We start from the raw sequence: 24,444 nt of genomic DNA, 5'->3' as shown, positions 1-24,444 counted from the left end.
TGAAAACTCCCCCAGGTGACCCTGATGCATAGGGCAAGTTGAGAAGACCAGCTCTAGATCTAGATATGCACGTAAGGCACACATGGTTCCTCAAGGTATCTTTTTAAGATGTGGGTTCTAGTTCAGCAGGTCTGGGGAGGACCTGGGACTGCATTTCTAAAAAGCTCCCAGTAGTGGTTTGCAGACCACACTTGGAGCACCAAGAAATGAACCTGTTGCTTGTCCTGTCTTGTTAACCCTACCTGCCAAACTTACCTTAGACATTTCCTAAGGTAAGAGGAAAACTAGATTTTTTTCTCCAGGGAAAAGAAATAGTAACAACCCCACTTACTGAACAGCTACCATGTGCCAAAGTCTGTGCTGAATATGCTTTCAAAATATCAGCTCTTTTAATCTCCATAATAATCCTGTGTCATAGCAACTTCTGTTTCTCTTATTTCATGGATGATGCAAGAGGTGCAAAAAAATTAAGTCCTTTTTTCAAGAGTAATACTTAGTAGTTAGCAAAGTAATCAAAATTCATACCCGAATCTCTCTTGGAACTCTTGATCCCTGCTTATCCTGCCCACCTTAATTCAAAGCCCATGCTCCATCTATAACTTTAGACATGTCACTTGACCTCTCTGAGCTTCATATTTCCCAACTGAAATCTGAGCATAAAGATTGTCCCTAGATACCTCACATTGAGAGAATACATTTTGACATCCAACAAGACCATATCCCTATAGACACAGCACATTACAAATGCCTACTCAAAGGGTGGTGGGGTACTGGTTTTTTTTTTATCTCAAGTAGGTGGGTGGAATCGTGGCCTCCAGAGAACACAGCTGTGCAAGGGGCTGGGAAGCAGGTAGGCACATCTGCAGAAGGAGATAAGGTTTGCTCCATCTCCAATGACTAGAAGCTTATTACGGAGAAATAGCTAGAGAGATGATATCTCCCCAAATGAAATATCGGCCGGCTTATCTCTGACAGTAACTCAGCCTGGGCAGGGGAGCAAAGGCAACAGGGTGATCACTTACAATGCTTCCTGCTCTCCAAGGATGCTAGAGGCACCCCCAGCCCATGACTGGTGGGGCTGAGCACCTGCTCAGGTGTGGATGAGCAGTCCAGCCCCTCAGAAAAATGAGGTGAGTTGCAGGTTCAAATTCTTTCTCAGGGTACAATATATATCCAATTTGGAAAATGATGGAAGCTAGAGATAGAACCAGAAGACTTATTCCAGCATGTTCTGGCTGTGGGAGCCTGGGCTCTGAGACTGAGAGAAGACCACAGTGATGGAAGCCCAGGGAGAGGAAGAATGGTTCCAGAAAAATCAGGAATAACAAGTAGGAGCAGATCATGTAGCATTTTTACATGCCAGAATAGAGAGCCTGGGGTTTGTTCTAAGTGCACTGGAAGCCTTTGGAGGCTTAACTAGTTGGGTTACACAATCTTATTTAAGATCACTCTGTTCTATAGAGTATAGATTAAACAGGGGAACAGTGGAAGCTGGGTTATTAGTAATGAGACTCCTGTAGTTTTTAATTAAAGAAATGATTGTAGACATAAGGGCTCATGTCCACCAAAAGAGGTATATAGGAATGCCCATAGCAGCATTACCCATAATAGCCACAAACTGGACACAAGCCACATGCCCAACCACAGAAGAACATATGAAAAATGTGGGACATTTATACAGTGGAGTACTACACAGTAATGAAAAAGGAGGACCTAGTGCTACCCACAAGAACATGCATGAACCTCTCAAATGTGCTGGGAAGCCCACAGAATTGTACATTCTGTTTTATTTCATTTATAGGAAGTCAATACAGGCAGAATTAACCTGTAGTAAAGGTGACTGGGGAGGGGTCAACCCTGGGGTGATACTGACTGGGAGGGAGCATGAGACAGCCAGCTGGGGTGGCTATATAAATACACATTTATTCCTATGTAAAATCCATCAAGCTGTGCACTTTGATCTATGCTCCCTATTGTGTAGGTGTTATATCTCAATTTTAAAAGAAGACATTTAGGGGCACTCAGGTGGCACTGCCAGTTAAGTGTTCCACTCTTGGTTTCTGCTCAGGTTCTGATCTCAGAGTCATGGGATCAAGCCCACACATCAGGCTCAGCAATGAGTCTGCTTGGGACTCTTTCTCCCTCTCCCTCTGTCTCTCCCCTACACCCCACCACCACTTCGTGCTCTCTCTCACTCATGCTCTCTCTAAAATGGATAAATAAGTCTCAAAAAAAAAAAAAGCATTTAAAAGTAAAAACAAAACAAACCAAAATGTTCCTCAACTATACAGAGCAGAATCCAGGTCTCCTAACTCCCAGTTCTGTTCTATTCTCTCCAAGCCACAAAACCACATGAAATATTTCAGTAATGCCCTCAATTTAGCCTTAATCAATATATATCCCCCCCCCCCCCCATACACACACACAAAGGAAAAACTGAGAATGGCTCATCCCGGCAGCAGAGAATGAACACAACAGGTATTCTAGAAGTGAAACTGGCCTCTTGGGGCCACTGACAGCTCTGTCTCATGACTTGTGAGCAGCCCTCTCTCCCGGAGCAGAAGCTGTCTGCCAAACCAGGGGTGACTCTGCGGCACCCACAGCCCCAAGGGACAGGATTCCCCGAAGAATACTGGAAATGTCTGGCAAGAGGTCCAGAATGGTGAGCTCCAGCTCCCCTACGCCTGCCAGCTGAACCGAGAAGTCTCAAGCTGCTGGAGGAATAAAAGCCCTGCCTGGTTTTAAGCAACATTTGATCTCTGTCAACCACAGAGCTGCATCAGAACTGTTAGAGCTGGAGCAGCAGAGGCAGACTCAACTCCTTCTGCCTATTTTTAGACCCAGCAGCCTGCACTGCGCTCCTTCTGTGTCACAGCAAAAGGACTTCAGGTTGGAGCCCTGCTGCTTGGGGAAGCCTCCAGAAAGGGTTCCCACGTGCTGGTGGATGATGGGCTGGGAGGTGCTTTGCTTTCTTGCAGTCAGACATGTGACTTTGATGTCTCTTTCAAAACTTTAGGAAACCTCATAAAAGCAACAAGAAAAAATATAGAGATATCTTTATAAATAAATAAATTATACACATACACACACAGTACAAATGGAGTCTCTTCCTAATGGCTTCTTCACTCAATAACTGATCTTAACTATCTTCCAGTGTCATTTACTAGACCTCAAGTACATCTGTTTTATTAGCTCCATAATAACATAATAATCGATAACACTAGAATTCATTCACTGCACACCGTCCTAAGTGCTTCTCATGTTTTTGAGCCTTTAATCCTCCTCTAAGAGGTAAGTTCTATTATCATCACCCCCATTTTACACACAAGGAAACCGAAGCTTAGGCCAAGGTTGGGATACAGCCTTGGCTTCAATGCAGTTGCATCTGACATCCAGGGGGTCTGCCCTTTACCAGCACATCTGCCGGCCTTGGGATCCCACCTGATGAAAGTGCTGTTGTGTCTTGAGTTGAGGGCTCCCTCATCATAAATCCAGATTGATTCTGTGTTTTGCCATTTGTTATACAGCGGGGCTGAAGAACATCCCTGTGAATAGCTAGCTAAGTGGGGGTCACCATGACCATTTCTTGGGATAAATGCCTGGTTGTGAGACAGCTGGGTGGAAAGGTAATGCCCCTTACCAAGTTAACTGTCCCCTGAAAAGGCTGTAGCATTTACTATCCCAACAGCAGTGTGAAAACTGCCTTTTACAACTTCTCCTGCTTTCAAAATCTCAGCCAGGAGTGACTCTCCAGCCACCTTTTGAACATATGGATGCACCACTGATTGAGAGTGACCTGGGAGAATGGGTGTATGTGTTTTATCCTCTCTGCCAGAACACAAGCTCCTGGAAAGCACAGACCAAAACTTATTCATCTTTAGGACACTCCCTGCCCCAGGGGCAGCCATCTGTGCAGGAAGAGGTCATATCCCCAAAGTAAAGGACAGTCTTACCTCCCAGGTTTTGCATGTGCTACTTCCTCTGCCTGGGTCACTCTCATTCCACTTCCCTATCTATCCTCACAGGCTTGGCACTGGCACTGCCACCATCACCACCTGCAGGAGGCCTTCCCTGGTCCCCAGGCTGGAGCCAGCTGTACATCCACAGCCCCATCTTTACCCCTGACATAATACTGATCACATTACTTTATACCAAATTTCTTCAAATTCAAGCCACCACCACAATTGTGTGCAACCCTAAGAAAGACTCTGGCACAATGCTTCTCCCTTTTTAACTAAACATCTTTACGAAGATATAATTCACAAACCATACAAGTTGCCCACTGAAAGCATGCATTTCAATGCATTTTAGTATATTTACAGACTTGTGCAACCATCACCACCACTGTCCATTTTAGATGGGTCTCATCACCTCTAAAGGAAACCCTATATCTGTTAGCTAGCAACCCCTTGCCCCTACCCCTTCATCCCTACCCAGTCGTAAGCGACCACTCATCTACTTTCTTTCTCCAGATTTCTCTACTCCAGATTTTTTGATATGAGAAGAATCGTAGAATATGTGAGCTTATGTGGCTAGTTTCTTTCACTTAGCATAACATTTTTGAGGTTCACCCACATTGTAGTATGTATCAGTACTTTATGCTTTCTTATGGGTGAAATAACATTCCACTGTAGGGAGAGAACACATTTTCTTTACCTATTCATCAGTGGATGGACATCTGGGTTGTTTCCATCTTTGAGCAATTGAGAATAATGCTGCTATAAGCATTTGTGTACGTGTTTCTATGAAGACATAGTTTTTCATTTCTCTTGGGTATATGCCTAGGAGTCATGGTGCTTCCTTATCACTGAGAATGTTTATTTCTACTTATTTAAAAAGTGCTTTTAGACTTAATTTAGACATCAATGTTTTATCACATATCATGCTGACACATACTTTAAAAAAAAGAAGCAAAATATATTGGCTAAGATATTCCAAAAAAACATCTACACTGCAAAGTCCAGGCCTTCTAAATCATTTTTAAAGTCATGAGTGCCCACTGTCCAGGTTTTTGTACAAGAGGTCATCCTCTATGCCATTTAGAGCATTAGAGATATAAGAATTCTTAAAAGATATAGGCCCACTCCAAGCAAGGCGCACCTCACCCTGACTGTTGCTGGTCAATGGTGATTTTACACCATTGATTAGAAGATCCATCCAGATCTCAGAGAGGCTCATATGAGGGGAAATGTGCATCTTAGAATTCATGAAATAAAGTCATCTCCTGTCTACTTGCCTATACCTCACACAAAAGATTTTAAGTGTCTCAAGGACAGGAACCAAGCTTACCCACCCTTGCATTCATTCATTCATGCTCATAAGTCAACAGAAATATATGAAGTGCCTAGCCCACACACGATGCACTAATGAATGAACGCTGACCTCCTTTGGAAAATAAAACTCACTCACCTCCTACTTGGGGACCACTGTCAATTAGTTCATCTCTCTGAGCTGTTTCTCCAACTGTGAGATGAGGGTAGGGTAGTGCTGAGATTGAAAATAAGCTCATGTGTGCAGGGTACCTAGGAGAGTTCCCACATACAGTGGGCTACTTAAAAATACTTGTGGAACGAAAGGAGTGAATGACAAAAGAGTTACCATCACAGCTAAAATTTGTTGCACATTTGTCTGTTGGCCAGACCCTGCTCTATGCACTTTATGTGTGACAACTCGTTTTGCTCATCCCTCATTTAATCTTTACAATGACACCACAAGGTAAGTATTAATATTCTCCCCAGCTGACAAATGAGGTACAGAGAGGTGAATGAATGAATGAACACAGGAATGAATGAATGAATGCTGACTTATGTTAAAATCCCAGACATCCAATTTCTAGAGGGTAAACCTAGTCAGTCCAATGAGAAAGTAAAATGGAGAAGTAGATCACTTGTATCTCACAGGTGGGTGCTGCAGAGGGTGTGAATCTATGTGTGTGCAGTACCTGATGCAAACAGACAAAATGAAGGCTGACCCATTTGCTATGAGGAGGCTTTCACTGCTTGAACAGGTGACCTTGGGCAAGTCTCATAACTTCTCTGACTTCATTTTCTCATCTGTAAAGCACCCTACATCCCCAAGGTGGAGGTGAGGAGGCTTGAGATTGCCTCCGACAAAGCCCCTAACTCAGCCAGCCATTGCCTTAGAGGAAGCTTCACACTGATTAGTGGTCCTTACCCAGCCAGGTCTGCTTTCTGGGAAAGCCAAACAGCCCACAACAGCTCCTCTTTCTCAAGCCAAATCTAACATGTGCCTGTAGCGCCAACCCTTCGAGCTGTCAGACAGGCTGGGCAGAACCCAGTGGGTGCACTCTGCTTCCCCCAGATGAATAAATCATTACAGGAGAGCGCTATGCATCCCACCAGCATCCATAAAGACCTGAATTATATATAACGAAGCAGCAAAAGCAATTTATCCCAGGCACGTGCAAGTCATAAAATGGGAGTTCTCGGGTGCCGGAGACAATTTTCAGATATTGCGGTTTTTATCAAAGCAATAAGGCCCACCAAAGGAGCACCCTGCCCCACGGGTGTGGGGATGCCTTAATCGGGTTTATTTATTATCAGAGGAGAGAAATCTAACTCTCTCTCTCTCTCTCCCTCTCTGCCACCTCCCCCACTCACCGCCCCGGTGTGGCTGTTTCTCAGCTCAGGGGTTCTGAGATCTAGGGATGAGCTGCCAAGAGCAGTCGCCCATCTAGTAGGAACCATCTGTTGAGAAGCTGGAGGTGGGACCAGGTGTGCTCCAAATCCCTAGAGGAAGAGGGGAGAGGGAGATTGGGATCAAAAGAAGAGAAGATGGTATGGTAACAAAATCTCTAAATCAGAGCTCAAGGGCCCCACCTTTGCCACTGATTACAGGCAGGGAAACTGAGGCACTGAAAGGTTAAATAACTACTTGTCTAAGGCCACACGTGGAGAGAGGAGAGGAGCTAGAATAACAAGGAAGTTAGTTTAATAGACATTCAGGCTACTACATGCCGGCAGTTGGGATTTGAAGGAGAGCTGTCCTGGCATGTGGGACAGCTGACTCCTCTCCATCTGCATTCAGCCCACAAGCCTGCCTTGCTGATGATGCTCGAATGTGCCAAGTACACTCCTATCTCAGGGCTTTTGTACCTGCTATTCCTTCTGCCTGTGAACACTGTTCCTCCAGATCTTTACATAGCTGACCCCTCACCTCCTGGCCTCTGCTCAAATGTCACCTTCCCAGGCAGGACTTCCCCAACCACCTCATCCAAATTTGCAAGCGTCTCCATGCCACGATGCTCCATCACCTTGCCACGTGTTGGATTTTCCTAAAGCAAACACAGAGATGGCGTGTGGTGTGTTGAGGGGAAAGCAAGTGTGGACAAAAGATGGATGATAAACTATGACATCCGTTCAACATAGCTCCATCCACCCCAGCAACAAGCTCTTCAAGCAAGTATACACCACAGGCATGTCCGGAGTCAGGCTGAAATGGCCAGGCTTTCATACCCAGCCTCACGTTGGCACTGGATACAGGTTGCCCCGGGAAAGGTGTGAGCTTGGGCAAGGTGGCTCTCTGCCACTCAAGCAAACCCTGAGGAGGAACAGGGGGGCTATCTGCTGACCACCCTCCCCGCAGCTGAACAGCAAATCCTACTTTGAAGGGGGATGTGGGTGGCACATCTTCATACCTACTTACACCCTTTATCCTGCTCTATATTTTCTCCCAGTGCTTTACCACCACTCAACATTGTATGTAGCTACGTATTTCCTTGTTTGTTGTCTTTCATGCAACTTCCCATGAGGTTCTCAAGGATATAGGTAATAGCTGTCTTGTTCTCATTTCTTGGAGCAGTAGTTGGTGCATAGCAGATACCCAATAAATATTTGCTCAATTAATTAATAAATGAATGAATGCCCTCCATTGCTCCCAATTTAACAGAAGAGACTGACAAGTGAACAATTACATTTCAGTGGTGAGCACAGCTGGAATCCCAGGGCAGTGGGTGTTCTCTAACCCAGCCTGGGATGGGGAGTGTCCAGGAAGGGCTGTCTAACTTCAAGTCCAATGCTATTCCCACTATACCAGGACAGGATGCACGAGACAGAGTCAGCCCTTACTGCACTCGGGGCTACCCCTCATCTTGATATGCTGCTTGCAGTTCCTTAACCATTTCATGATTTTATATATTGCCTCTCCAACCACAATAGAACTTCTCTGAGCCTAAGGAGCACATCTTGCATTTCTTCTCTTTATCGTACTCAATGCAATGGTGGTGGTTTGGGCACCACTGTCATTCCCTGAACCACTACTGGGTATATGAAAAGGGCCTTTAGAGATGTAGACAGCACAGGTGCAGGTGACCAGGTTTTCTAACCTCCAGTTCAGACATAAGGTCTATAGAGATAAAAACAGCCACTGTTCAGTGAGTACCATGTCCAGCCAGATACTCTGCCAAGCACTATGCATACATCACACCTGTCAATTCTTATAGCCACCTTGCAAGGCTGAATGTTGTCTCCATTTTACAAATGAATAAACTGAGGCTCACAGAGGAGAAAACATCTGCCCAAGGTCACACAGTCAGTATGCAGTAGAGCCAACAGGCACATGTGAGCTGATGTTGCTCTTAACCATTACACTGACTTTCAAGGTTAATGAGACAGACTGTTTTAGCTCACGATAGAATCATAAAGTCTGAGTGGTGAGCTCAACATCTCCATCAACCTGAAATCACCATGGTTTCTGAATTCCTTCAGGGAACAGAACAAATGGCCACTCAGCCTTATTCAATCTCATCTCTGTAGTAATTCCAGATGTCTTTGCTCAGCTGTCAGTTGTGTCTCCATCAGAAGAAGGAACCAGCAAGCTGTCTCCCAAAGAGATTCATATGATAGTATGAAGGTTGGGTGATTATACCCAGATCCTTACAAACAATGGAAACCTGGCTCTCTCAACACACTGACAGGGGTATCATCCCTCAGGGTTAGACTCACATTAGCCACACTTTGAGACTGATGTATAAACCAGATGGCTACTTTACTTATTTGCAAAGAGAGATTACTATCACAGAGATTGATTCAGAAAATCTATACAACCAGTACTTTATCTCCTGGTAAGAAGACTAGCCTGATAAAATGAATAATAATATTGTTTCTTGATGTATAAAATTGGGACAAGAAATGGATGCATTCATTTAATGTCTAGTGGCAACAGACAGAAATGGTTGGGAATGAGCTTTTTTTTTTCCAGATGGAATTATAACTATCATAAGTCAACTGGCAACTGGCAATATCTGCATCTATCTTGTGGCAGATATTTTTTTGTTGCTGCCAAAAGGCCACTGTCAACCTCCTTTCTCATGGCCACTTCATACTGTAGCGATTAGATAAGCATATATTCACTCTCCTTGGAAAGAAGGGTGGTCATCTCTGGCCAATGAGACCTAATGGAAGTCACCTGAGGGGCTTCCAGCAAAAGGTACAGGAGGCAAGAGAACAGCTCACAGGTACTCTTTTCCTTTCTTTTTGCTTTAAAAGTTGATGTGATACTTGAAGCAGCAGCAGCCATCTTGCAACCATGAGGAAAATGAAAAGCCAATTTCCTAAGAACTATGGAATAGAAAGGAAGAAAGAACATGGGATCACTGATAACATTGTTGACATACTGCTCCAGAACTGGACCTTCCTACATCCAGAATTTCCATCTGAGAAGTTCATTAAATGCTTTTATTGCTTAAACCATTACTGTTTCAGTTATCTGTTGCACTATTACAAATGACCCCCAAAACTTAGTGACTTAAAACAAACACCATTTAACACCTCTCATGAGTCTGTGAGTTGACCGGGCTCAGTGGGATGGTTATTCTGCCCATTTGGGGTTGGGTGGGACTGCAATCATCTGGAGGTTCAACTGGCAGGAATGCTCAAAGCAGTGCATCTGCATGACTGGCAGCTGGCTGACAGCTCAGCCTTTCTCCAAATGGCCTGGATTTCTCACAGCAGCTGGGTTCCAAAAGGAAATCTTCCAGGCATGCAACAGTAGAAGTTGCAGACTTTTTGCAGCTTGGAAATGACACAGCCCCACTTCTTCATTCTCTTTATTTGAGATGAGTCACAGGGTGAGCCTTGATTCAGGAGGAAGGGAAAGAGATCCTGCCTTTTAATGGGAGGATGGCAAGAAAGTCTCAGCCACCTTTAATTGACCATAGTTATCAATCTGCTTTTCCATGGCTTGTAGTTGAAAGCAGTTCTCTACATCGAGCCTTGCTGCTAGAACAAGAAATATTCAAAAATCAAGACCCCTTCTCCATTGAAACAAACTGTAGTGGCTGCAGTCAAGGTTGGCATTTGCAACTCTCTGTCCTCCAGGCTTCTGTGGCAGATCGTGATGGATACAGTATTTCTTTAAATATGTTAATAAGTTCAATCACATGACAGACAAGTCTTGCAGGGCTCGCCATCCTGTCTCTTTAAGGTGACTTTGCATTGCTCTGCTTTGATCTATAATATATTGACTTCATGGTGTAACTCTCAGAAGGCAATCTTCACTCCCTGTGCTTTCCAAGGACTTGATAAAACACTGCTGTAGCTCCCTGGACCTGGCAGCAACCTTCATGAAGATCCTTACCCTGTGCATCATAGGGCTGTTGAAAGCATCTGATGAGATGACAGCTACAAAAGTGCCTCAAAATGGTTAAGAGGGATTATTGTTATCCTAATCAAATAAGCATTTGTGTCAGGTACGGCTCTTTTGGTAACAAGTGACATAAAACCCAATTTGAACTAACTTAGCAAACAGGAGAAATGCTGGCCGGGAGTCTGAGACTCCTTCCAGTTTCAGGCATGGCAGGATCCAGCATCATCATCAGCAGGACCTATTTTCTCTCTGCCTCTTGGTCCTGATCTCCTGCAGGTTGCTTCATTTCTCAACAAGATGGCTGCAAGCAGCTTCAGGTGTACCCCCTGCTGGGTTTGCTCTTCCTAACTCTTGAAACAAAGGTCCTTCTCCTGATTGTTACTGGCCCAAGTTGAGCAATATGTCCATCCTTTAACCAATTCTTATGGCCAAGGGGATAATGAGCTGACTGGCTGGGCCTGGGTCACATAATGACTTTGGATCTGATAGGGTTGGCTTCACTCAAATCTTATGGATTGAGAAAATCTAGGGTACTATCAAGGATGAGTATGTGGCCACTGTACATGACACAGTAGAAAAGGATTAGGTAAAGGACTCTGGAGCCTGTGACTATCTTGGTCCTACTGGATTACTGACTCTTGCTCCCAAAGCTTTCATTTGGCCCAACATGACCTCAGGGACTCTCTATGTTGTGTTGATTTACTATCAGGTCATCATGGTATCCTACTAAATCTAACTCTAGTCCTTAGAGACTCTTGAGAGTGAATGCAATTAGTGCATCTCGTGTCCTTTTTATAAAGTCTAGGCCTTGGCCAGGCTATAGAATAGCTGCTATTGTATCATGGGCTACCACTGGTCTAAGAAGGTATGGCTGGGGAGGAAAGACACATGGTATACAACATGGGTAACTTACCAGGTACACCATGAGTGAGGAGGCACACAGATGTGACGACAAGCAGGGAAATGGAACCAGTGTAGCAAGAAGTAGAAGGGAACACTATGCAGCCCCATGAGAAAAGGCAGGAAGGACTCCCCCATCCTCACCTCCCCGAGAGAAAAATCCATTCAGTAGAAAACATTTAGAATGACTCACATAATACTGAGCCCAAATTTTCAGAGCAAATCATGGAAGAGAAAAGGGGTTTGATTTGGAACTTTATCTTGAAAAATGAAACTGAGCTTATCAACATAACAAAATTCAGGTTACCATTTCAACTATGCATGAGTTCTTACGAAGAACGAAAAATGAATTAAGCAGTGAATTTTTTTTTTTTTGGTGTAATTTTTGTGACAAAATCCTTCACTTCAGGTTTGGTTTTCACAGCATGATAGCAAAAAGGTCATTTAAAAAATATTCAAGGGCTTCACCAATTTTTCCTAAGGCCGGTTAGAATCTTTTGATATTTAAATCTTTCTCTTTTGATGTGTTCACCATGTCACTTTCCTTGTCATTTTTTTCTTCAACTGTTAACTCTTTTTTGCATTGATATGATATTCAAAATATTTAATAATCAGTGTGAGACAAGTATCAATTGACCAGAGCAATGACCACAACAGCCAGTGTGGCTGACCCTGTGATGTTGTTCAAAGGCCACCTGATTCTCTTGGATTGTCTGTGATTTTTCTGTTCTTTAGGCATGTTTCAACACCACTTTCATCAGCTTCATGGAACCTTACATCTTGGGCAAGATTTTCTTTTCTTTTTTTTAAGATCTTATTTATTTTCATGAGAGACAGAGAGAAGCAGAGACACAGGTAGAGGGAGAAGCAGGCTCCATGCAGGGAGCCAGACGTGGGACTCGATCCTAGGTCTCCAGGATCACGCCCTAGGCTGAAGGCAGAGCAAGATTTTCTTTCTTTCTTTTTTAAAGATGTTATTTATTTATTCACGAGAGACACAGAGAGAGAGGCAGAGACACAGGCAGAGGGAGAAACAGGCTCCATGCAAGGAGCCCGCGGGACTCCATACCAGGTCTCCAGGATCACGCCCTGGGCTGAAGGCGGCGCTAAAACGCTGAGCCACCCGGGCTGCCCTGGGCAAGATTTTCAATTGACCATTTGCAGTTGGATTACATTGCATAAGCACCAGGGTCAGACAGTGAAAGACTGATTTTCTTTGACAGGATTTGTTGGTTGGAAGAACCAGCAATCCATTCCAGGACATATGATAGGCATTCACAATTCAGGGGGTCCTTCAGAGAAATTGAGCTACAAGAGAGTGAACACGGCAGAAAAGGATTCATGCTAGGGGTGCCTGGGTGGTTTAGTTGATTAATCATCTGCCTTCAGCTCAGGTCATGATCTCAGGGTCCTGGAATAGAGCCCCACATCCAGCCCCCTGTTCAGTGCGAGTCTGCTTCTCCCTCTCCATGGGCCCCTCCCCCATCACTGGTGTGTATGCTCTCTCTCTCTTTCTCTCTCTCTCTCTCTTTCTCAAATAAATAAATAAATAAATTCTTTTTTAAAAAAGGATTCATGCTAGGGAACATAATATAATCAGTAAAAGCTTTAATAACTGAAGTTGTATAATTATTGAAAAAAAAATTTAATGACAAATTTTTGCTTTTCTGTACAACTTCACCAGGTCATGGACTCAGATGATAAATACTCAGTAACAAAGACCCTGAATCCTGTTTGTGAACTGGCTTGCATGGATTGGCCTTTCTTGCTACCACTGAGTCCTAACAAAGACCAGCTGGATTTACAAGTTAGGGTCACCAGATGATTTCAACAGAAGTATCAGAACAACTTGGAAAAAGTACGATGACCATGTATCAGTCTGACAGCCTCTGAATTTGTTTCCTAGTAAAACATTCAAATATCAGCCTGCATTTCAAACTAGAAATCCTATTTATAAAATTCAGGACAGATCTCTTTCTTAGCTGTAGACTTTACGCCCCCAGTTCAGACAGGGACGGGGCTTGCCTAGCTAATCACAGAACAGAACACACTGTAAACACACAGGACTGGAAGGAGCAGATGAACTGAGGAGTTTCTCCATTGGGTCTTCTTGCTGAGGCTTTGGTGTTCCAATCCTTAGCCTCAGGAGTCAGGGTTGGGGTGGGTTGGGCTACTGGGTATTTTCCTGCCCCCAGTTTTGAGGAACAACAGCAATTACTTCATGTTCTGCAATGTTCATTAACTTGACTGGGTCAAAGGCTCTCCCAGATCAGAAATAGTTCTGAAAATGGACTCACGAATTCTGCAGACTGTGAATTTTCCCTAATTAACATATTAACATACTTCCTTCCCCTGCCTCAAGTCAGAGCTTTTCAATCTTGGAGTAGGAAAGCAGCAGAATCTAGCTGTCACTGGCTCTCCAAAGAGCACAGTGATAAAAAGCTAAGGTTTTGCAGCCAGACAGGTGTGGATATCAATCTTGATTCTACTACTTGCTGATTGCACGTTCCTGAGTAATTCACTTAATCTGTGTGAGACTCAGTTTCCTCATCTGTAAAATTAGGACAATAATTGTATCTACCTCATGGGGTTGTTAAGCATTTCAATAAGGTGTTTCTAAGCCTAATGCATCACGAATGTCCAAAAATTATGATGAATCTGACCAGTGGTAGATGATCCATCTCTTTTTTTTTTCCTACCAAGAGTTCATTATTCTTCCCTATGGTAACAGCTCCTTGGGTTTCCTTTGACTAATTACTCCTGCTCTCTAGGGTGGTTCAAGGGGTACTAAATAAATCCACCCCAATTTAAAGGAAGGAAACTGTGTACTATTTTGCTAAGGCTGCATAGAGTGGGTGGCTTAAACAACAGAAATTTTCTCACAGTTCTGGAGGCCAGAAGTCTGAGGACGAGGCATTGGCAGAGCTCATTTCTCCTGACACCTCTCTCCCTGACACAGATATCCTTCCTCTCCCTGTGTCTTCACATGGTCTTCCCTCTCTGTGTCTGTCTCCTAATTTCCTCTTCTTATGAGGATGCCAGTCGTGCTGGATTAAGGTCCACCCCTATGACCTCACTGAACCTTAATTACCTCTGTAAAGGCCCTATCTCCAAATACACTCACATTATGAGGTCCTACGGGTTAGGATTTCCACAAAGGAATCTGAGGAAGTCACAATTCAGCCCATAACAACCTGACCTAGATTTGGCCAAAACACTCCCTTCCCCCTAGTCAGAGTGATTGATTCAATGCTAGACTTTTTTAAAGTTAAGTACAGGGAATTTCTTCATCTGTAAGATGTGTGTTGCAAAGGTAACATGGAATGGAGCTGTTGTTGTCACCATGTGGGAAAGGTCAATACATAAGACAATATAAAAGAGAAATGGAAAAAGAAAGACTTAGTCCTGAAATCATCAGCTGAGCCCCTGGATCCATCTGAGCCTGAAGCTCCATTTGACAGTTCACTCAGAGAATCCACTAAAATCCCCTTTGGTGGCTTATGCCAGTTGGGAGTTTCTGTCACTTGCAACCAAACAAGTCTTGACAGAGATAGCCCCTATTTAATTATTAAGGAGCTTGTAGATCCCAAGGAATAGAAAGGGAAAGGATTGAGAAACAGAGCTGGAAAGTGGAAGAACCATTTACAAAACAAATTAGGCAGGTAACCTAAACCATACTATGCAGGAATCAGGGTGGATTCAATAACAGATGTGTATTCCTTTAACTGAACCTAATGTAAGACAGTTTGACTCTGCACAGTAGTGAAGGCAAGGAGTTCTTCACTAAACCATAGGCTTCTCGAAGGCAGCAATATTGTTTTGTTAGGTGCAATGTAGCCCTAGTGCCCAGCATGAAATAGGCACTCAAAAGATATTTGTGGACTTGGACAGGCTTACTAAGGAATCTTTTGCATTTTATGGTTCAATATAGATATCTTTTGCCATAGTATTATATTTGCACTCACTGTTAAAGAGTTACATTGATAATCATATAGCAGCCAAGTATTAATGTTAACAATGTTTGATAACTCAAAGAAAAAACCTTCAAGTGTATCCTCTCACCATTAGTGGACCTGTGACTTCCTTTAGTCATCAACTGCATTATGATTCTCTGCTGGAATGTGGAACTGCTCTGCTTGGCACCCATTACAGCCCCCTGTAAAAGTGGTTTGGATGGGGAAACAGAAGAATGTGTATATACGAAACTGGATAATGGCATGGAGTGAGCAGAGCGTGACCTTGCTCTACATGGATTACTGCACCACTGGAGAACCCTGAACTTAGAGGAGACTCTGAGTTTCTACCAAGCTACTGGTTACCTGCCTGTCCTTCCCTCTGGAGAGAGAGAACTCCTTACCCTGGAAAGGAAGTACATGTCTCTGGGATATGGGGGTTATCTCTAGGTTTACTGCCTCTGAACATAAGCCAATATCCTCTAGGAAGAGAAAAGAACTTCATCACCCTGGAATGTCTCCAGGGAGAGAGAGGGTCTCTACCTTCAGTCTGCTATTCAATCATCCCTAAACAAAGACCATACAAGAACCCATGAAATCCAGGGAATATGGTCTCCAAAAAAAACCTCTGTTGAGATGACAAATGGAAGGAATCTAGATTCCTGAGTCAACAAATAGAGGAGAGCCTTTGACAACCTTTGCATAGCCACGAAATATACTTTTGAGATGCTCAACTCCTGAGATTTCAGGTCTTGTCTACCACGGTAGCTAGCATCAACTATCCTGATCAATAAAGAGAATTGTAATGTGCACCAGACAAATCATACTTGCATGAGAAATAAGAGAACTACACAACATGTAGTGAGTGCCAAATGATAAGGATCAGGATGAGATTTGGGAGTGGGCAAAAGATTATGAAGAAGTCATCACCTTACTAGTGACAGAGTAAAAGGACACAGAATTTGAGAGACCAGCTGCAGCTGTCCAGGGACACATCCCCCGAGGTTCAGCACATCCAAGTGTCATCAGTACCCCACACCCACTCTCGTTCACAAATATTACAGTGAGCCAAAGCTGTGAATGACTTTCACACAGTTTAGAGATTTTCAGATCATCTTAAGCTCAATTACTGCTAAACCAATAATATACCCCAAACATCATTATTGGAAAATCACCAACCAGGCCCACTAATTGTATTTGCAGCTTCTTCATCATATTAGTAAAGTCATAAGTGCAGCATGCTCTTCCCAGGGGAGAGCTGTTCACAAGGCCAATTTCCTTAGGATGAGACTTTCATATCACATCAGTTTGAACTAATGCGTCTCGGGAAATAAACTGTCAGATCAATAACATTTGCAACCAGAAAATATTTGGAGCAAATAGCAGAATACAGCCTGTGGTTGAGACTAATATAATCCTTACCTGACACTTGGAAGCTGTCATGACTCCAAACCTTTGGAGCTTTCCATGGGGTCAATTTGGAGATACTGTAGAAACACAAAGAGCCTTCGTTCAATACATTGTGACCTTTTTCTAGGAAGCTCATCATACCATCACTAATCTGGAAAAAGCAAACAACAATTATTAAGCTCCTTCTATTGGCTTGATGCCTTGATCAGTATATGTAATGATAAGCAGCAGTCTTTATAGTAGTCCATAAAGGAGTTCAAATTCTAGATCTAGGGATGCCTGGGTCGCTCAGTGGTTGAGCATCCACCTTTGGCTCAGGTCATGATCCCAGGGTCCTGGGACCAAGTTCCACATAAGGCTCCCTGAGAGGGGCCTGCTTCTCCCTCTGCCGATGTGCCTGCCTTTCTCTGTGTGTCTCTCATGAGTAAATAAATAAAACCTTAAAAAAAAAATTCTAGATCTAAAACTTCCTAAGGCAAGTTTCTTTACTTCTCTGAGTCTTAGTTTCCAAATCTGTTCAATGGAAATAATAATGGATACTCTCCAGGGGCATTTGGTGACTGAAGAGAAGGTACGGATCCTGCCTATTTTAGTGCCTGGCACACTGTAGGTGCTCAATAAATAATAGTTATTGCTATGATTCTAGGTACCTCTGTAACTGAAGTTAAACAAATTAATGTTTCCCCCTCAACTAGGCCATTTGAGGGGAGTAAGTTTACGTGCCAATCTGGGTTAACCCCCTTAATCTTTCTGTGGAAGTATAAAAGGCACACCATCTGTTTTTGAAGTAACAGAAAGAAATTGTCTGCATCTCTGCTTTAATTTTTCCTATATTCTCAAGTAAAGCCCTTGACCATAACCTAGTATTCTAGGAGTACCAGATAAAGATTGAAAAGCCAGTAAAGAAATACAAAAAGGATGGAATGCTGAGAAGTATTTAACAACCCAGAGTTGAGGTTCCCTTTGAACTGGTGAGGCCTGGGACTGATTTCTAGATCAGGCACTTAGCAAAGATGTGACCTTAGGAAAATAACAGGATTTCTCTGAGCCATGGTTTACTCTATGCAAAACAGCAACACTGTCTGCCTCCAGGAGGTAAGGTCAAACTAAATAAGATAAATAGCAAAATTGTAACAAATGTTAGTTCCCCCAACCTGGTTCTCATCTCCTATCATTATAAGCCTCAAATTAATTCAGTAAACATGTATTGGGCACTGTGGTGGATACTGGGGATATCAATAAATGAGACTGACAAGGTCACTGTTTTCATGGCCCAGATGACATTCTGGAGGGAAAAAGATAAATTACTGAGCCAATTCCACAAATAAGTCGCAAATTACATTTGTGAAAAGAGCTAGAAAGAAATGATGCAGGGCGTTAATGAGAGTTCGCTAAAACCACCAAGCTGAGGCGTTAAGAAAGGCCTCCATGAAGATCCAACTCACCTACCCATTCTGGGTTGTAAGCTTACTTCTTAATGGTGAAAGGATAGGAAGTGGCACTGGGAGAGTAAGCCAGGGCCCATATCATGCTGGGCTTCACAGGGTGGACTGTGGGGCCACCACGTTCCACAACCACAGGAGACGTCAATTATGCTAAAGCACAGCCTGTGTTGCAGAACCAGCAGCCCTGGGAGACAACAAGCAGAAAACAGAAGTCGCAAGGGACCAGAAACATAAATAAAAGGCAAAGTGTGTCAGAGAAAGCATTCAGAAGCAGAAACAAATGATGGAACTTCCAAGTATGGCTATGATAGAGTAATTGAGGCAGACCAACGTTCTTACCACGTGTAACTAGAAAAACCAGACAGGACACAAGCACAAAAAAAATTGTGTGTGAAATCCCTGGGGTGCCTCAAGTATTTGCAGGACAAAAATCCTGCAAAAAAGGTAAGTTTCAGGAGCCCCTGAGTGGGCCAGTCAATTAAGCATCTGGCTTCAGCTAAGGTCATGATCCCTGGGATCAAGCCCGGTGACAGGTTCCCCGCTCAGCGGAGAGTCTGCCTCTCCCTCTCCTTCTGCCTCTGCCTGCTGCTCCCCCTACTGTGATTTCTCTTTCTCTCTCTCTGTCTCAAATAAATAAAATCTTTTTTTTTAATGTGCATGCATTAAAAAAAAAAAAAGGAAGAAGGAATTTCAGTGAGATGAGCCTGACATTGTGCACATCACTTTTTCCCTTAGGACATTGATGACTCTCAAGCATCATGGGGGGAGGCTCTGAGGCAGGGCAGAGGGTCACTGTTCAAAGGCAGAGAAGCTGGGGAGCCTGGGTGGCTCACTCAGCTAAGTGCCCAACTCTTGATTTTGGCTTAAGTCATGATCTCAGGTTGTGAGATCAAGTCCCACATCAGGCTCAGTGCTGGCTGTAGAGTCTGCTTAAGATTCTCTTTCCTTCCTTCTGCCCACCCACCCAGGTCACACACATGTATGCATACACACGTGTGTGTTCTCTCTCACTCAAAAAAAATAAAATAAAAGTAAAATGCAGAGAAGCTATCAAAGTGGTTAGGATGCTTCATGAGGGCGAGAGACAAAAATTAGTATTTGGGAATGTCAAAACAGGTAGGAGTTGAAGGCCCAAATTATTCTTCCCAAGGCAAGGATGTAATGAGAAGTGATCCAAAAACACTGTAGCTATTTCCCCCCATTTGTGCTGTATAAGGCAGGCAGTTTAGAATCAAAGCAACTATGTGAGAGCTGACCTCTCACCAGATGTGATGGGAGTGAAAAGGCAATGAAAGGAGATGATGTCCAAGTTAGAATTCTACACATACTGAAAATAACCTTCAAGGATGAAAGTAAAATAAAGTTATTTTTCAAACAAATTAAAACTGAGAGAATCTGTCACCAGCAGATCCAACTAAAATAAATACTAAAGGGGGTTCTAAAGGCAAAAGGAAATGATCCCAGACAGAAATGCAGGAAAGACTTGAAGAGCAATAGAAAAAAAAAAGTATGACTAAATCTAAATGAATATTGAAAACATGAGCAATGATTTCCTGTGGGGTTTTAAATACATGTACATTTAAGTAAATACAATTAAAAGCATAAAAGGCATAAGGAAAATAAAGTGTAACAGGCCCTAGAATTGTCTGGAAAGTGGTATAAATACTGATTTATATCAGACTCTAATAAACAAAGGAGGTATGTCTTAATTTCCAGGGGAACTACAAAAAGAAGGCATAAGTAACAAGTTAATAAAAGAAAAACTGGTTCAATTAAAAATTTTTTTTGATTGGCCCACATTAAGGCAAGAAAGGAGAGGAGGGGAATAGAACAAATAGAAAGAATAGCAATATTATGGATATAAAACCAAACATATCAGTAATTACATGTAAATAGACCAAATACTCTAATTAACAGACCTAGCTTGTCAGATTATATCAGAATCAGTCATATGCTGCTCATATGAGATACACCCTAAACATAAGGACACAAAAAGGTTGAAAGTAAAAGGAAGGAAAAAAATAAAACAATAACCAAAAGAAAGGTAATAGTTATACTAATATCAAACCAAGCAAACTTGAAGACAAGACATATAACTTGATATAAAGAGAAAAATTCTAATAAAAAGGTTAATCCACCAGGAAGATACAACAATTTTATATTCATAAGCACATAATGTCATACTTTTAAAATATACAAATTAAAAATCCAAAAAGAAAAGTAGACAAATCCATAATGGTAGTGGAATATTTTAACAGCCTCTCTCAGGAGCTAATAAAAGGAGACAAAAAAGTGGTAGGAGTATAAAGATCTAAACAACATGATTAATGAATTTGACTTGTTTGACATTGGACTCTAGCAAGAGATTGGACACAGCTTAAAAAAAAAAAAGAAAGATTAATGAAACGGAATAAATCAGTGGGAAACATCCACAGCACCCAATGATACCAGAATACACATATTTTCAAGTGTACATGGAGCACTGACCCAAAATGATTGGAACACTGGGTCATAAAATAAATGTTAACAAAGTGCAAAGATGAATATTACGTAGAATATATATTCTTACTACAGTGCAATTATGGCAGGAATCAATAATAACAACTTAAAAATCTCTTAAAACCTGATTGGAAATTAGGGAAAAAAAGTCACAGGGGTGCCTGGGTGGCTCAGTTGGTTAAGCATCTGACTCTTGATTTTGGCTTAAGTCATGATCTCAGGGTCGTGACATTAAGACCCAAGCTGAGCTCCATGCTCAGCAGGGAGTATGTTGGAGGTTCTCTCCCTCTCTCTGCTCCTCCCCTCAGCTCATGCTCCCTCTCTCTCTTTCTCTCTCTAAAATAAATAAATAACCTTTTTTTCTAATCACCAAAAAAGAAAAAATCACAAAGGATATTAGGAATATTTTAAACTGAATGATAATACAAATAAGACAGGAGAAAGTATGGTAAGTAGCTACCACTCTTGTTAAACAAAAAGTTACAGCTCTAAATGGATATGCCTGAGAAGAAACGAAGATGGGAATCAATAATATAAGTATCCATCTCAAGAAGTTAATAAAAGAACAACAAATCAAACTCAAAGAAACTAGAAGGAAGGAAACAACAGACATAAAAACAAAAATCAATGAAATAAAAAGGAAACTTATAATAGAGATAATCAACAAAACTCAAAACTGGTTCTCTGAAAAGGCTAATAAAAATTGGTAAGTGCCACGCAAGATCCTACAGGCATAGTAAAAAATAATATTATCCTAAACAGTGAGACAGAATATTATAAACAAGGTTATGCCAAAAGAACTTGACGATGTATTTATTTTTTAAAAGATTTATTTATTTATTTATTTATTTATTTATTTATTTATTTATTTATTTATTTTAGAAAGAGAGACCACAAGTACAAGTGGGTGGGAGGGGAAGAAGGAAAGGGAGTGAGAGAATCCACAAGCAGACTCCCCACTGAGTGCTGAGCTCAAAGGAGGGTTCAATCCCAGGACCCCGAGATCATGACCTGAGCTGAAACCAAGAGTTGGCTGCTTAACCAACTGAACCACCCAGGTGCCCCAGAATTCAATAATTTATATAAAACTATACAATCTAGAAGAACACTCCTTACCAAAATTGACACAAGGAGAAATAAAACATCTGAATACTTCTGTATCTATTAAAGAAATTGAATCTGTAATTAACATTCCCTCAGAGAAATCTCCAAGCCCAGATACCTTCACTGGTAAATTCTTCCAAGCATTTTAAAAAGATGTAATACTGACCTCACCAAACCACTACTAGAAAATATAAAAAGATGAAACATTTCTCAACTCATTTTTTGAGGTCAGCATGACCTTGATACAATCACCCAGATACCAAAACTTGACAAGTAAATTGCAAAAAAAGAAAATTACAGTCCAATCTCCTTCATAGACCCAGATACAAAACTCCCAAACAAAATATTATGAAATCAAATGCAGTACTTCCATAAAAAGGATGCTATATCATGACCAACTCTGGTTTATTCTAAGAGTACAAAGTTTCAGGTCTGCAAAGAAATCACTAAAAAATTCTCCATATTAAACAAAGGACCAAAAAAAAAAAAAAAAAAAAAAGGATTCATCTCAATGATGAGGAAAAGCATTTGAGAAGAGTTAAATACTCTTAATCTTAGCACACTAAGACAGTTTTGATAAAGGGTAGCTAAAATAACTAGAGCCATCATACATAGTGGTGACATATTGAACATTTCCTCTCAGGCTGGGAATGAGTTAAGAATGTCCATTATCACCACTTCTACCTCTACATCAGAAGTCCTGTAGACCAGCTGTTCAGCCCATGTCCTCCTTCCTCCTCCTTCCTTCTATCCAGTAAGACCAGTCCTGCAGGTCAGTTGTCACCCACACCTTCCTGTTCTCCATCACTAGTGGACTGGATGTTTCTATGGCAGCCACACCTCCAATCAGGTCTGAATCTCAGTCTAGCAATGAGGAGAGGGTCCTTCTAAGTATCTTCACTTATTCACTGCTTTCTCCAGTTACTCCTCTGCACCCCTTAGAATCATGTTCTACCCTTTGAAATAACTATCCACCTTTTTACTAGTTGTACTAGCTAACACACTTTCATGTGAAATTATCCTTGTTCAAGTAACTGGTCTGGTTTCTGTCTCTTCACTGAACCCTGACTGGTACAAGACCTAAAGAAATGCAGTAATAAATAATGTTCATGGACTGAAAGACTCAATATTGTAAAGTCATTTTCCCTAAATTAAGATACAGATTTAACAAAACCCCAATCAAAATCCCAACGGGTTTCTCTTTTTTGTTGGAATTGATATGCTAATTCTATAATTTATATGGAAATAACAAGGGCCAAGAATATCCATGACAATCTTGATGATGTCAAGATTGGAAGATTCACACTTCCAGATGTTAAGAATTATGATAGGGGCACCTGGCCAGCTCAGCTGGAAGAGCATTTGACTCTTGATCTCGGGGTTGTGAGTTTGAGCCCCATAGTGGGTATAGAGAGTAGTTAAATAAATAAAAACTTAGAAAAAAAGAATTACGATAAAGCTACAATAATTAAGACAGTGGGGTAATGGTTCAAAGTGAGACAAATGGATCAGTGGAAGAGAATACAAGAGTCCAGAAACAAGCCTACAATATATTGTTACTTGATTTATGACAGACACTATTGGAAGTAAGGTAAGACAATATTTTTGAAACCTGGGGCTTAGTCCCCAGTTCTACTTGGTGAAAGTTCACATGGAAAAAAAAGGAACTTTCTTCACACTATAAACAAAATAATAAAAATAAGTTCCAGGTGGATGATAGACTTAAATGTAGATGTACAACAATAAAGCTTCTGAAAGACAAACCTAGAATGGGCCAAGATTTTTTTCCCTCAGACCTATAAAGCACTTTCCAATTTAAATGATTTATACATTGGACTTGTGGCTCAGTCGGTTAAGCATCCAACTCAATTCTGGCTCAGGTCATGATCTCAGGGTCCTGAGATCAAGCTCTGCATTGGGCTCCATGCTCACTGGGGAGCCTGCTGGTCTTTCTCCTTCTGCTCCTTCACACAGACACACACACACACACACACTCTCTCTCTCTCTCTCTCTCTCTCTCTCTCTCTCGTTCAAATAAATAAATAAATAAATGAGAATCTTTTTAAAAAATTAAATAAATTAGAACTTATTAAAATTAAGAACTTCTGTTCATTAAACTCATCAACAAGATAGTAAGGAACTGCCAAACTGGTTTCCACAGTGGCTGTACCATATTACTTTCCCACCAGCAGTGTATAAAGTCTCCAATCTCTCCACATCCTTGCCAGCACTTGTTTTTTCATTGCATTTTTGTTTTTCTTTCTTTCTATTATGGTCATCCAAGTGGATGTGATATGGTATCTCCTTATGGCTTTGATTTGCATTTCCCCAATGACTCACAAAAGAATTGAGTATTGATCCATGCTACAACTTAGATAAACCTAAAAAACAGTATGTGAAGTAAAAGAAGCCAGACACAGTAGGCCACATATTATATGATTCTATTTATAGGAAATGTCCGGAATAGACTAATCTATGCAGACAGAAAGTAGATTAGTGATTGCCAGGGGCTGGGGGAGAAAAGAATG

At 41.8% G+C, this 24,444-nt stretch overlaps 1 long non-coding RNA gene across 1 annotated transcript in view; it reads right to left on the bottom strand.

Moving 5' to 3' along the window:
* LOC144299500 (uncharacterized) overlaps window positions 1-24,444 on the bottom strand; it is a 53,776-nt gene that overhangs the window by 17,009 nt on the left and 12,323 nt on the right. The window contains exon 2 of the long non-coding RNA XR_013366208.1: window positions 16,881-16,945. This is a non-coding gene — a long non-coding RNA (uncharacterized LOC144299500). The remainder of the gene's footprint in view (window positions 1-16,880; window positions 16,946-24,444) is intronic.

The sequence above is a fragment of the Canis aureus genome, chromosome 27, assembly GCF_053574225.1.
Source record: "Canis aureus isolate CA01 chromosome 27, VMU_Caureus_v.1.0, whole genome shotgun sequence".
NCBI lineage: Eukaryota > Metazoa > Chordata > Mammalia > Carnivora > Canidae > Canis > Canis aureus.
Note: the sequence above shows the minus strand (reverse complement) of the source record. Positions and strands in the feature narration are given on the sequence as shown.